The following is a 15769-nucleotide window of genomic DNA, read 5'->3' as shown; positions in this document are numbered from 1 at the left end:
CAACCTGCATTATCACCAGCAAGGCAAAATGCTCATGTATATATTTTTGTAAGATGCTATTTATTTGAGAGAGGGAGAGAGCAGGAGCAGGGGAAGAGCAGAGAGAGAGAGAGAAAGATATGCAGACTCCACGCTGAGCAGGGAGCCCAACACGGGCTTGATCCCACCACCCTGAGATGGCAACCTGAGACGAAATCAAGAATCAACCTACTGAACCACCCAGGCGTCTGCTCATCTTTATTATTTAAAGTGGGATAGAATTCCCTTCTCCTTGAACACGGCGACATTTGGAACTCACTTAGAAGCAGCACAAGTGACACTTGGTGACATCTTAGAGCTTGCTTAGAAGAGGTGACACAGATTCTATTTCACTCAGTAAAGGCCTCGTGTTGCAGCCCTGAGCACCTGTGTGAGTGGGAAAATTCACTGAAGCTGTCATTCCATAAGGAGCTCCCAAAACCTGTGTAAACAGACTATACATTGAGTCCCTAAGGCTACAGGGGCCATGTGTGGAGAAAGATAGTGAGCGAGAGAGAGAGAGAGAAAGAGAAAGGGAGACAAATAAATGGAGAGAAAACTCACTGTGGACCACAATCAAAAACGGCCACATTCTGAAAGCAGTCTGATGAAAGACCCCAGACCAGAACTACTTAACCAAGCCCTTCTCAATTTCCTGGCTCACATAAACTATGTCTGTGAGTCAGTAAGTATGGGGGTAATTTGTGATGCAACACTGGTAACCAGAATGCATGGTTACTGATTCTTATAATACCTGCTAGTTCGCCTAGTACTTCTGTGAAGAGATTTTTCAGGTATTATCCAAGTTGACTTTAACTTGGGGAACTTATCTTGGGCTGTTCAGAATCAGGTGAGCCCTTAGAAGAGACCAGACAGACGGCGAGCGGAGCATATTCTCCTACCCTACGGGCCTGAACTAACGGATAGCCCTCTTGTGGACAGCCTACAAGAAAGCCCCATGATGGGCTCCTTGATCAGTGGGGAGTCTGCCTGAGGATTCTCTCCCTCTGCCTCCCCTAAAATAAATGAGCCTTTAAAAAAATAATAAGTGGGGATGCCTGGGTGGCTCAGTTGGTTGGGCCACTGCCTTCGGCTTGGGTCATGGTCCCGGGGTCCTAGGATCGAGTCCCGCATCGGGCTCCTTGCTCAGTGGGGAGCCTGCTTCTCTCTCTGCCTCTGCCTGCCGCTCTGCCTGCTTGTGTTCTCCCATGCTTGCACTCTCTCTCTCTCTCTCTGACAAATAAATAAATAAATAAAATCTTTTAAAAAATAATAATAATAAGTGTGTGGGGGTGGGGGTGCCTGGTTGCTCAGTGAATACAGCATGAATCTTTTGATCTCAGGGTCATGAGTTCAAGTTCCACCTTGGGTGTAGATCTTACTTAAAAAAAATTAAGTCTCCTGACCCATTAACACGTTTTGTGTTGTTGTTGTTCTTTTTAAATAGGAGTGGTTTTAAGCCACCAAGACTGTGGTCATCTTTCACATAGTGATGGGAAATGAGAATATGGAAAGCAAGAATATGATTTGTGAACAAATTTCATGCTGTGATGTTCTACAGAGATAGACCAGAAACTTGGATCTATGCTTTCAAGAACGGAGCAGGGTATTAACAGGGTTAGAAAGACCAGGTATGAGACCTAGAAGATCCATAAACCTTTTAAAAAATCATGGAAACCCCTATTGTTCTGACTTGAGTTGCAAGGAGCAGGTGCAGGCTCCCCGTGCTGGGGTCTTACTTCGGGAAGGGCCCATCGAAGCTGGGTCTCTGGACTTACTCTCAGCCTCTTGCCTGTCCTCTGTATCAACCCTCTGCTTTGGATTTGGCCTCAGCTCTGTGGTTTCCCTCCACCCCTCTCTACCTTCATTTCCTTCTCAGACAGGAAGGCCAGGATAGCTAAGGTCTCTGATTTGGTCTGTTTTCTCTTCCTTGATAGAACCACCATTTTCTAAGAGCACACGTTTTGTGAACATGCGAGGGAAGAATGACAACACTAAGGTCATTCAGTATAAGGTGCACAGGTGTTCAGAAAATTCTCTATGGGGCCAGAGTCAGAGTCACCATGGAAGGAGGCCCTCCACTCCCTCCCCGGGCCTTCTTGTAATTTGCTTTGCTTCATGTGAAATTGGGAAGTCATTCATTTTATGTTGGGATCAAACAGCTTCTTTAGAAACTGAACAGGAGCTGTAGTATAAGCCAGTGAAATCCATCCCATGAATTGTGGTAATAGACAAGCTGCAGCGCCATTCTAAAACCAGTAATACGATAAGGCTTTTAGAGAAATCAGGCCATGTTTATCTCCCTAAGCTAGATGAAGTGGGAATAGGTAGAAGAAATTAGTCTGTGCCTTTCCTACTCCCATGAGACTAGAGATTGCCTCCATGCTTGGGAACAGATTGGATATTAGGGTCAAAGTAGCCAATTAGCTTATGTGTTTTGGAGGAATGGACATTTATTACAATATATAACTTTTTTAAAAAGTTTATCTTTTAGGTCAGAAAAAAAAAAAAACAAAACCCGTGGGCAGAGCCCAAGTCATGGAACACCACCATGGGCAACGATGTTTATATTCTGGCAACAATTATATACTTTGTATTTTAAATGTCTATTTCCACCTCAGCAAGGGATTTCTAGGGCAGACACTTCATGAAATGCCTCTGAATTATTTTCAGTTATCTTTAGGGACAGAAACGCCTCAATTGGCTAAAAGTAACTCAAATTGCATATTTTAACTTATTTAAATATTTAGCAGGAAATTAAGATGTATCACTGCTGTGCTCAGCTTTTGGAACCAGTCCTGGTCTACGAGTGTACAGCCTAATGGAAAAGGCAACCAGAAATGCCAATATGGTAAATGCCATTAGGTGCTGGTTCCCTTCTGTTCATACACATTAGAACCACCCTCAGAGCTTTCAAGCAAGACTCTTACTCTGTCCCTGCTCATAAAGAGCTGGTTTGGGGTGGGAGGCAGGGTTAGAAGTGTTTAAAGTTCCCCAGATGACTTCAGTGTGTATCCAGGGGTGAAATCCACTAGCTGAAAATCCTTCAATTTGCCGGGTGTGCTAATACTAATCTGCTAACTCTGCCTGTAGAAGGGAGGTCATCAAAATGTAGGTAACACTTGAGCTTTAGTTTAAAGAATGCATAGAACTTCTCCAAGTAAGAAAGAGGGTAGAGGAGGTTGGGAAGGCTTTTAAGGAAGAATTTGCCTGCTGGACAAAATCCTGTTGATGTTAACTTTTTTTTTTTTTTTTAAGATTTATTCATTCATTTTAGAGAGAAAGGTGGGGAGAGGCAGAGAGAGAGGGAGAGAGAGAATCTTCAAGTAGATCCTTGGTCAGCATGGAGCTCAACCCCCATGACCCTGAAATCATGAACGTAGCAGAAATCAAGAGCCAGATGCTTAACCCACTGAGGCGCACAGGAGCCTCCTGTTGATACTAACTTTTAACTACCTTCCTAACTTAACTTGGTCTATTCATTCCCACTGTCACCACCCTAATGTAAATCTTTGTTAGACATGCCTTGCATGAATCTACCAATTTCCTGGCTTTTTTTTTTTTTTTTTTTTGCATAAACACTCTTTTATCTTCAAACCTATGTATCCCACTGCAGAGAAAAAGATTATCTGACAGTACGAATCAGTTGCACTGCCCTGATTCAAACCTCTCTGTGGCTTCATATTGCTCTTAAAAATCAAAATACTTAACACAACAGATACGACTTATGTTACTTAGTCCTGGACTTCCTTTAGCCTCAGCTTAGGCATTCTGGTCTACTCTGTTCTTTGTGGACTATGAGTCCCATTGACGCAGCTCTGCTTCAGTCTCCGTGCAAATCACACTTTCTCCTTTCTCAGGTCTTTGTGGAGACAATGAATCATCCAAGAAAGCTATCCCCACATTACTTCTCAGTCCGCTCAGTGACCTAGAAAACTCTACATTGCTTAGTCCTTTGCTCAAATATCCCTTCACAAAGAAAATTCCCCAGACATCCTCTCCCAGCTTAGGGGTCCTTGTTACAGGTCCCCAAACTACAACTCCTTTGTAACATGAATCTTCACACACCATATGCATCTCTTCTGATAAACTCTAAGGTTTACAACAGTAAAACTATTTTTTTTCCAATCGCTTCCTCCATTACTGGCATTTTGTACACTCTGGCATTTGGTAAATTATTGGCAAATGATGGTTGAATAAACTGAATGAACAACAGTGCGTGCGCGTGCACACGCGCGCGCGCACACACACACACACACACACACTCTAACCTAAGTTTTCCCTCTAAGAGTTTTTATTTCCACAGGCACTCAAAATCTGGGGCATGAGCTATAACTCATTTGGGGTGAAACTTGACCTCTCTGTATGGCCCTCTACATCTTCCCTCTCTGCTCTCTCTCTCTCCCCTTCTCTTTCTTATTTTTCCTTGGAAGTTTAGTGTTTTGTATGAGGATATGAATTTAAACAGAGTAACAAATAAATAACCCTTATTAACAAATATATTACCTTAATATACTTACACATTGATTATAATGATGAAAAGAGAAGCAAAGCTGAGTAATATTTTCTGAGCAGCTACAATGTGTTAAGCATATGTAGTTAATCACTTAATTCTCTTCCCATTCATAATAGTTTGCCCATTTGGGGCACCTCGGTGGCTCAGGGGGTTAAGCCTCTGCCTTCAGCTCAGGTCATGGTCTCAGGGTCCTGGATCGAGCCCAACATCGGGCTCTGTTCAGCGGGGAGCCTGCTTCTCCCTCTCTCTCTGCCTGCCTCTCTGCCTACTTGTGACCTCTATCAAATAAATAAATAAAATCTTTAAAAAAATAACGTGCCCATTTTTCAGATGAAGGAACAGAGACTAAAGAAACATTACTTCCCAAAGATCTTACAACTAGTGATAAAACTACCAGGCTAATGACCAGCGTCTATGTAATACCTGAACCTCTACTGGCCCTCCTACTCCAATCAGATCTGTAACCAAGAGGCAAGTTATTTCCAATGACTCGAACCTCCTACATGAGGAGCTATCTAAAGTATCTTAATTTTATATAGCTTCTTACAGTGTGGATTTCAGGTGTCTACATTATGTTTCACTTAATTATGTCCACAAGGATAAAAGATTACGCACATTACCAATTCCTGTCTCTTGTCTCATAACCTTTTAAAAATTGCATTCATTCATCCATTCAATAAACGTCTGGTACTGGGAATATAATTCTGAATTGCTTTCAGAAAATTAATATTATTAATCATAAAGACATTTTCTTAAGTTTCTCAATTTGGTTATACTTCATTTCTTTCTAAGCTTTGGAATTAAATTCTGTGACACACTATCTCGAATACAGTTGGTAATTCTTGCACTGCAGATGAAATGAAAAAGACCCTGCTGGCGTCAGGGCGATGGGGATGAAGAACTGAACTTGCAAAACAAAACACACAGACTCTGCCAGACCACATCACGATGGACACCTTCAGGCTCAAGTTTGCTCCGGGCAAACCCTTTTAATATCTGTTCAGTCAAATCCATACAGTCCAAGATACTATCACAGACAAACTGATCTAACATTAACTCCTCGCAGATCCACACATTTTAAGACAAGATGAGTAAATGTTCCAGTGGCTTTGTGGTTTATCATTCCCTACCCATCTCTGCCAAGACCATGCTATGACTAACTCCAGCCCACTTTCTCCCTCTCCTACCCCTGCCTGTAAGCCCTAGAAGTGGATTTAATTATGAGTTTGTTCTTAGGATTATCCTCCAATTGGACTGCTTATTATTCCTTATCATGACAAGGCCTTCTCTAGAAAGGAGAGGCTCCAAAGACAGAGATATGTGAAGACAATATCTTACTAGATGATCCCATCGAACATTACGTTGTTGGTTACTGTTGATACCTAACCTGGAAAGGGTGTCACCTGTGGGAACCTACAAAATTGCTCAAGCAAGCAAAATATTTATTTCTTCAGGAAGCTCTTAGCAATACAGCTGAAGGGTGCATCTTGATGAAGGAGAAATGGAAGTTAAATCCCTGAAAGGGTTATGGCAGGACTGAAGAGAGACTGCCATCAGGGAGGACAAAGGAAGAGAAGGAACTGGAAGGGCAAGACAGGTCAGGAAAAGTAGTTCGAGTCAGAAACTCTGAACCATTTGGTGGTTTTAAAATTTGCTGATGGACGTCTGTTAGCCATGAGGAAGTAACCACAGCCTGACTAGAGACAACAGGAAAACTGGATCAAGTATAGGAAGCAAATGCGTTCAGCTGTTTCACAGCACAGAGCACAGAATAAAAAACCTGGAAAGAAGAGAGAAAAAATGCAGTTCTATGGAAGTTCCTGCTTTGGGGCTGGCGAACTTTCCAGACCGATGAGCAAGGATGTGAAGTCCATTCATACCCGAGTGGTCTAGCTGAGCTCAGGAGACAGAAGTGAGAGTGTGGGCTCCGGGAGGGATTACAGTTTTGGGGGCAGAGCACCAGACAACAGGGAACTATGTGGGAAAAACAATTCCAGAATCTTCTCCTGGACTGTTTAGCGAAACACTAAAATACATGTACTCAGGGCAGAACTCCATGAGGACGTGCAAGAAACAAGTCCCAGGAAAAGTCATAAAGGAGCTGTAAGATGCTCTGGGAATTTGTGCAAGTTGGGGAAGCATGTGCGTTCCAAACAAGTCAGAGAAAAGCGGCTTCATTGAATAATTCAAGCACGTAGTAAATCATCGAAAGCCCCCATGGGAGAAAAGCTCATCTAGATTTACAGCAAATGGGACTCTAGACTCATCCTACCAAGGGCTAAAAACAGTCTCAGAAATATCAAGCTTATCTGCAAATAAACAGCTTGCCTACCTGAACCAAAGCCAACACGCTGCTAATAATACAAAAGAATCCAAAAATAGAAGTAAAGCATCTTCTAACAAATGCATTACAATAGAGCAAGATGAATATATTTGAAATAAGTGAAAAAATTAGATATCTTTACATTTTTAAATAAATGAATTTATACCTCACACCATAAAGAAAAAGTAACACCAAAAGGGTCAAAGCTCTAAATGTAAAACTTAAAATAAAATTTAAATTTGATTACTAGATAAAGTTATTAAAATTCTAGAATGAATATAGGAGAGATCCTTGTGACTAGGGCTAAGCAAAGATTTCTTAGCTAGAACAGCACAATTATGACCCAGAAGAGGAAACAACTGATAAATTTTGATTCATTCTAATTAGGAATTTTTGCTCTTCAAGGACACTAACAAAGAAATGAATAAACAAGTCAGAGACTGAGAGAAAATATTTGTAAAACGCATATCTGATAAAACATTTGTATCCAGAATATATAAGTAACTCTTAAAACTCAGTAATTAAAAATAAATAATCCATTAAAAGCATGTAAAAGATAAGAAAACCACTTTACCAAAGAGTATATACAGATTGCAAATAAGCAAAGGAAAACATGTTCACCATGACTAATCATTAGGAAAATGCAAACTGAAACCCAAAAAATGAGATAAGGCCGCCACACCACTATCATTCTGAGAGCCTGAAATTAAAAAGTCTGATCACATCAAGTGTTGGCACAAACATGGAGCAACTCTCGTACACCACCGCTTGGAACAGTAATTACCCTACCAGTCTGGAAGACAGTTTGTAGATTTCTAGTAAACTTGAACATACAGCTGGCACACTGTGGTCCCGTGAGTATGTGTACCCGTTCCACTTCAAGAGATTTATCCAGGGGCGCCTGGGTGGCTCAGTGGGTTAAGCCGCTGCCTTCGGCTCAGGTCATGATCCCAGGGTCCTGGGATCGAGTCCCGCGTCGGGCTCGCTGCTCAGCAGGAAGCCTGCTTCCCTTCCTCTCTCTCTGCCTGCCTCTCTGCCTACTTGTGATCTCTCTCTGTCAAATAAATAAATAAAATCTTTAAAAAAAAAAAAAAGAGATTTATCCAAGATAGATCAAAGCGTACACCCACACAAAGACCTACACACAGATTTTCACAGCAGCTTTATTTGTAATAATCCAAAACTAAAACAACCTGGCAAATGGACAAACTAGTGTAATATTAAAAAAAGAATCAACTGTTGTTCATGCTTCAGTATGGATAAATAGCAAAGCAATTATGATGAGTGAAAGAAGGCAGACAAAAAACAGTGCGTTCTGCATGATAAAGTTCATAGAAAAATAAAGAATATGCAAACTATTCTGTAGTTACAGAAAATAGATCAGCTTTCCTGGTCATTGGAGGAGAGGAAGGGCTCACAAGGAGACACTGCCTTGAGAGCAGATAGATACATTCATTATCTCGATTCTAGTAAAGATTTACAGATGTGCATGTATTTAAAATTTATCAAATCATACTCTCTCAATATGCATAATATTTCATATTCTAAAGTCATTAGGAATAGATTACATGCAGTATGTTCTCTAATGTCAATAGAAATAAATTAGAAACCAACAAAGATAGGCTATCTAAGAAAACTGAATTTTTTTTTAAGACTTATTTATTTATTTCAGAGAAGACAGAAAGGTCAGAGGAAGTGGGAGAGGGAGAGCGGGTCTCCAGCAGATGACACACTCAGCAGAGAGCCCCATGCTGGGCTTGATCTCATGACACTGAGACCATGACCTGAGCTAAAATCAAGACTCAGGCACTTAATGTGCCACCCAGGTGCCCCAGAAAAGTGAGTCTTTCAAAATTAAACATCAAACGTTTTTAAATCCATGGGTTAGGAGAGAAATAAAAATGAAAGTTAGAAAATATTCCAAACTGAATGGTAACAAATATATAACATATATTCTCTCATACAGTCTCTTGGATTCAGTCCAGCAGTACTCAGAAGGGAACTTGCAGGCTTGCTATGGGTGGAACTGTGTTCCCCTCAGTTCATATACTGGAGTCCCAAAGTACAGTACTCAGACTGTGACCTTATTTAGAAAGAGTTTCTCTACGGGGCGCCTGGGTGGCACAGCCACTGAAGCGTCTGCCTTCAGCTCAGGTCATGATCTCAGCCAGGTCTTGGGGTTGAGCCCCGTTCAGGCTCCCTGCTCCGCGGGGAGCCCACTTCTCCCTCTCCCTCTGCCTGCAGCTTCTCTTGCTTGTGCATGTGCTCTCTCTCTCTGTCAAATAAATAAAATAAAATAGTGTCTCTACAGATGGAATTAGTGAAGATAATATCATCCTGGAATAGGGTGGGCCCCTAATCAAATAGAAATGGTGTCATTAGGAAAAGTGGAATTTTGGACACAAGCACACACATAGGAAGAACGCCACGTAAAGATGAAGGTAGAGACTGGAGTGATGCATGTGTATAATAAGGAAGGCCAAAGATGGCCAGCAAACCTCCAGAAACGAAGAAAGAGACCTGGAGCAAATTCTAGCTCTTAGAAAGAGCCAATTCTGCCAGCACCTGGATCTCAGACTCCTAGACGCCAGAAGTCACTGTAGACAAAAAAAATTATTATAATTTAAGCTGCCCAGTTTGTGACATTTTTTATGGTAGCCCTAGAAAACTAATATAATGCTTGTATTAGAAGAAGAATAGTGAATGGTTCAATATCAATGATCGAAGCTTCTCCCTTAAGATATTAGAAAGATTAAAATCTTTAAAGTAAGCAGGATGAAGGAAAGAAATGAGATAACAGCGAAAATTCATCAAATAAAACTGGATAAACAATGGAGAAAAACCAAGAAAATCTAGACTGATACAACTGACTACACTGATTAAGAACTAAAGAGAGAAATCCCAAAATACCAGTAGAGAGATATATCATGTCAGTCGATTACAATTTTCAGTCTTGTTGCATTGTTAATTCTGTCTACTAATTTTTGATGTGGAAAGGAAAAGGGCCTAGAGCAACTAAAGCAAGTTTAAAAAGAAGAAAAAAAAGAGGTCCTACACTATCTTACTTCAAGATTTACTATATTACTGCTTTGATCAAGACAGTGCAGTATTGTCATAGGCATAAAAATAGACAATTAGATCAATTTAACAGAATAAAAGATTTCAACAAGGTGTCAGGTAATAAGATGGGGAAAGGAAGTTCTTTTGAACAAATCATGCTGGAACAACTGACTGGGTATACATAAGAGAAAAAAATGAACCTTAACCCGTATCTCATCCTAAACACAAAAATATTTATTTGAGATAGATCAAAGACATAAATGTAAAATCTTAAATGTTGAAGCTTGCTTTTCAATGGAGAGTAGCTTCATGACCTTGGGCTAACATTGGGGTGGACAAAAAAGTTCATGAATACAACACAGAAACCATTAACCAAAAATAAGTCTCCAAAATTAAAACATTATGCTCATATTGTTTAAAATATGGGTATGCAAACTTTAGACCGGGAAAAAAATGCAATAAATAGAACTTACAAAGAACTTCAATCAACAATATATAAACGTCTACAACTAAACAATAAAATCAACCCTATTATAAAAATAGGCATTTCACCAAGGTTTATATACCAGAGACCACTAAGCCCATGAGTGTGTTCAATATCATTGATTATCAGAAAAGTGCAAATTAAAGCCACAGTGTGATACTATCATCTACCCAACAAGAACAGTTAGAGTGTAAAAAGAACCTGATGGCAAGTGTGTGGTGTGGCTGAGACTCTCACCTACCACCAGCGGTAATATAAAAGGTACACATTTGTAAATCATTGTAGAAGTTTCTCAACAATGTAGCCATCATTTATCCAAAAGAAATGAAAACATACAAAAAAACACACACACACAAAACCCTGGAATGTGCTGCTTCAAAACAACCTTATTTAAATTAGTGAAAAGCCGAAAAGTAGTCCAAATGTCCACCGTCAGCAGAAGAGATAAATAATTTCCATGCATTAGGAGAAGGAAAGGAGAAGTGAAGGGGGCAGGGAAATTGGACGGGGAGACGGACCATGAGAGACTGTGGACTCAGAGAAATAAACTGAGGGTTCTAGAAGGGAGGGGTGGGGGGATGGGCTAGCTTGGTGATGGGTATTAAGGAGGGCATGGATCGCACAGAGCACTGGGTATTATACGCAAACAATGAATCATGGAACACGACATCAAAAACTAATGATGTACTGTACAGTGACTAACATAACATAACTAAAAAAAAAAAAGCAAATAATTTCCATACAATGGAAGACTCGTCTGTGCTAAGGGGGAATGAACTACTCAACCATTGTGGACGCTTCTCCAAAACATGGCATTCAGTGAAAGAAGCCTTATCCAAAGTTCATTCTGTATTATCCCTTTATACGAAATGTGCATACAAAGACAAAAACAGGATAGCAAAACCTTAGCTCTGGTGAACAATTTCGGAGCAATGAGTGTCCCTCATGGAAGGTGGGATTGTCTGGGACTGGGCACAGCTGATTTTTCTGAAGTCATGGAAATCACCTATATCTTAATATGTGGAGAAGAGAGGCATGCAATTGTCAAAATCCAACAAACTACGAACTTAATCTTTGTGCATTTTTTTGAATGCAAGTTGTACTTTGATTTTTTATAAAAATTCAAAGAGAAGTTCTTTATGTCATACTAACCTTGTGATACAGAGCACATTAGTCCCTATATGTAATCGGTGTATGACCTGCTCTCATCCGATTTTCCAGGTTCAGTTTAATATATTGGCCATCCAGAAAGACCCAGTATGTTCTGTGTGGCACAGTCTTTCCTCATTTCAAACTCACATATATGGTAGTAGAAAAATTCAAGCCAAATTTATCTAATTCCTCTCCCATTAATGTGTTCTGTTCTGTCTCAGTCTCTCTGTCCCTCCATGTCTCTGTCTCTCTGGTTCAAGATTTATTTTCTGGGAAGCATATTTTCACATTGGGCATTAGAGAAACAAATCCTACAAAACTGTTAAAGAGACAACCCGTTTTATTGAAATATAATTCATATGCCATCCAATTCTGTTATCTAAAATATACGATTCAATGTTTTCAAATGTATTCATACAGTGGCACGCCCTCACCGCGATGAATTTCAGAACACTTTTATCCCCTCCTTTTCATCACCTCATTATACTTTACATTTCTGTAGGTTGTATTTGTTTTTGTTTTAACATTTTGCACCCTTAATTATTATGACTGTTATTGTTTTACCCATACTCTGGATTTCCTCTTTTATTTACAACATTGAACAGGTGAGTATACAGCTTATGCAAATCATTTGAATATCTTAAGTATTTGTGGATCTCATTCTAGTTTCTTCTTTTTTCCTCTGATTCTTCCAGGTCCCAAGTCTGCACAGACCAGCTTGGGATCAAACCCTCCAGAGATCATTTTTATCATATCCCCAAGTGCCATAGCCAAGATCTGCACGTGTCCTTGCTATCTTTCTCTGTGGTTGTTTTGTTTTCCTTCCTCCAAGTTTGCAGTTTCTCATGAGGATGCAGGCATAGCTTCTGGGAAGCCCACATTTCTGCAGTCTGTGACCAGAAAATCTCCACCTCAAGTGGGCCCAGAGTGTCTCTTGTCCCTCTGTTAGGCTGTGAAAAGATCTCCTGGTATTGGTGCATGACCTCAGGTAACTGTCCTATGTGGGCTTAGGTCACCTGTCCAGGCTAATGACTCCACTCTGTGTTTCTTGGACTCTGAGATTTCCTGTAACTCTTCATCTACTTCAGAGAAGCATTTTTTAAAGCTTTAAAAATATTCTATCCACAATCTTAATTCTACCTATACTGTTTAAACTATTGAAGGCAAATGCTGCCAGAAATGAAAATGCAAGCATTCTGAACACTGTACTATAAATTTTTGTATCAAGTCATTTTATCCATCTGTATTGCCTGTACTTTTTTACTACACACACACACATACACACACACACACACACACAGATTTTATTAGAAAAGCTGGATCCTGCTCTTGCTACTCGGTTTTATCTCATCTCACATTAACTGCCAAATAGAAAAAAGCGGGCACTAAAAAAAACAATTTGATAAGAAGCAGAAAAGTTCTGGAGGAAATCAGAAGATGGCGGAGAAGTAGCAGCTGAGACTACTTCAGGTAGCGGGAGATCAGCTAGATAGCTTATCTAAAGATTGCAAACACCTACAAATCCAACGGGAGATCGAAGAGAAGAAGAACAGCAATTCTAGAAACAAAATCAACCAGTTTCTGCAAGGTAGGACTGGCAGAGAAGTGAATCCAAAGCGACGGGAAGATAGACCGCGGGGGGAGGGGCCGGCTCCAGGCGAGCGGCGGAGCAACGGAGCACAAAATCGGGACTTTTAAAAGTCTGTTCCGCTGAGGGACATCGCTCCAGAGGCTTAACTGGGGTGAAGCCCGCGTGGGTCAGTGTGGCCTCGGGTCCCACAGGGTCACAGAAGGATGGGGGTGTCTGAGTGTCGCAGAGCTTGCAGGTATTAGAGCGGGGAAGCCGGCTACAGAGACAGAGCCGAGGAGTGACTCTCAGCTCGGGGTTACCTTGAACCGGTCGCAGGCTCGGTCAGCTCGGAGCGCGGCTGGAGGCCAGGGTGGCGGGAGTCATTGGGCGCTGTTCTCTGGGGGTGCACTGAGGAGTGGGGCCCCGGGCTCTCGGCTCCTCCGGGCCGGACACCGGGAGGCCGCCATCTTCATCCCCGTCTTCCAGAACTCTACGAAAAGCGCTCAGAGAACAAAAGTTCCCGAAAGCAAACCCGAGCGGATGACGCTTGCCCGGTCCCGGGTAAGGGCGGTGCAACTCCGCCTGGGGCAAAGACGCTTGAGAATCACTACAACAGGCCCCTCCCCCAGAAGATCAACGGGAAACCCAGCCAGGACCAAGTTCACCTACCAAGGAGTGCAGTTTCAATACCAAAGAGAGCGGCGGAATTCCAGAGGAGGAGAAAGCAAAGCGCGGAACTCATGGCTTTCTCCCCATGATTCTTTTTTTTTTTTTTTTTTTTTTTAATTTGACAGATCACAAGTAGGCAGAGAGACAGGCAGAGAGAGAGGGGAAAGCAGGCTCCCCACTCAGCAGAGAGCCCGACATGGGGCTCGATCCCAGGACCCTGAGATCATGACCCGAGCTGAAGGCAGGGGCTTAACCCACTGAGCCACCCAGGTGCCCCTCTCCCCATGATTCTTTAGCCTTGCAGTTAATTTAATTTTTTTTCTTTTTTGATCTTTTTTTTCTTCTTCTGCTAAATTTTTTTAACTTTTACCCTTTTCTTTTTTAACGTTTTTTATCTAATATATATATATATATATATTTTTTTTTTCCTTTTTATATTTTTTCTTTACTGGTTTTCTTTTTTTAATTGTTTCTCTTTTTTTTTTTCTTTCTGAACCTCTTTTTATCCCCTTTCTCCCCCCTCATGATTTCGGATCTCTTCTGATTTGGCGAAAGCATATTTTCCTAGGGTTGTTGCCACCCTTTTAGTATTTTACTTGCTCCTTCATATACTCTTATCTGGACAAAATGACAAGGCGGAAAAATTCACCACAAAAAAAAAGAAAAAGAGGTAGTACCAAAGGCTAGGGACCTAATCAATACAGACATTGGTAATATGTCAGATCTAGAGTTCAGAATGACGATTCTCAAGGTTCTAGCCGGGCTCGAAAAAGGCATGGAAGATCTTAGAGAAACGCTCTTGGGAGATATAAAAGCCCTTTCTGGAGAAATAAAAGAACTAAAATCTAACCAAGTTGAAATCAAAAAAGCTATTAATGAGGTGCAATAAAAAATGGAGGCTCTCACTGCTAGGATAAATGAGGCAGAAGAAAGAATTAGCGATATAGAAGACCAAATGACAGAGAATAAAGAAGTGAGCAAAAGAGGGACAAACAGCTACTGGACCACGAGGGCAGAATTCGAGAGATAAGTGACACCATAAGACGAAACAACATTAGAATAATTGGGATTCCAGAAGAAGAGGAAACAGAGAGGGGAGCAGAAGGTATATTGGAGAGAATTATTGGAATTTCCCCAATATGGCAAAGGGAACGAGCATCAAAATCCAGGAGGTTCAGAGAACCCCCCTCAAAATCAATAAGAATAGGTCCACACCCCATCACCTAATAGTAAAATTTACAAGTCTTAGTGACAAAGAGAAGATCCTGAAAGCAGCCCTGGAAAAGAAGTCTGTAACATATAATGGTAAAAATATTAGATAGGCAGCAGATTTATCCACAGAGACCTGGCAGGCCAGAAAGAGCTGGCATGATATATTCAGAGTATTAAACAAGAAAAACATGCAGCCAAGAATACTATATCCAGCTAAGCTATCATTGAAAATAGAAGGAGAGATTAAAAGCTTCCAGGACAAACAAAAACTGAAAGAATTTGCAAACACCAAACCAGCTCTACAGGAAATATTGAAAGGGGTCCTCTAAGTAAAGAGAGACCCTAAAAGTAGTAGATCAGAAAGGAACAGAAACAATATACAATAACAGTCACCTTACAGGCAATACAATGGCACTAAATTCATATCTCTCAATAGTTACCCTGAATGTTAATGGGCTAAATGCCCCAATCAAAAGACACAGAGTATCAGAATGGATAAAAAAACAAAACCCATCTATATGTTGCCTACAAGAAACTCATCTTAAACCCGAAGACACCTCCAGATTTAAAGTGAGGGTGTGGAAAAGAATTTACCATGCTAATGGATATCAGAAGAAAGCAGCAGTGGCAATCCTTATATCAGATCAACTAGATTTTAAGCCAAAGACTATAATAAGAGATGAGGAAGGACTTATCTGACTGCATCAGCTTTGCAGATGGGGGAAGATGAGCCTCAAAGGATCACTCAAAAGACACTCAAAGGAT

Source organism: Lutra lutra, chromosome 10 (genome assembly GCF_902655055.1).
Source record: "Lutra lutra chromosome 10, mLutLut1.2, whole genome shotgun sequence".
Classification (NCBI taxonomy): Eukaryota; Metazoa; Chordata; class Mammalia; order Carnivora; family Mustelidae; genus Lutra; species Lutra lutra.
Note: the sequence above shows the minus strand (reverse complement) of the source record.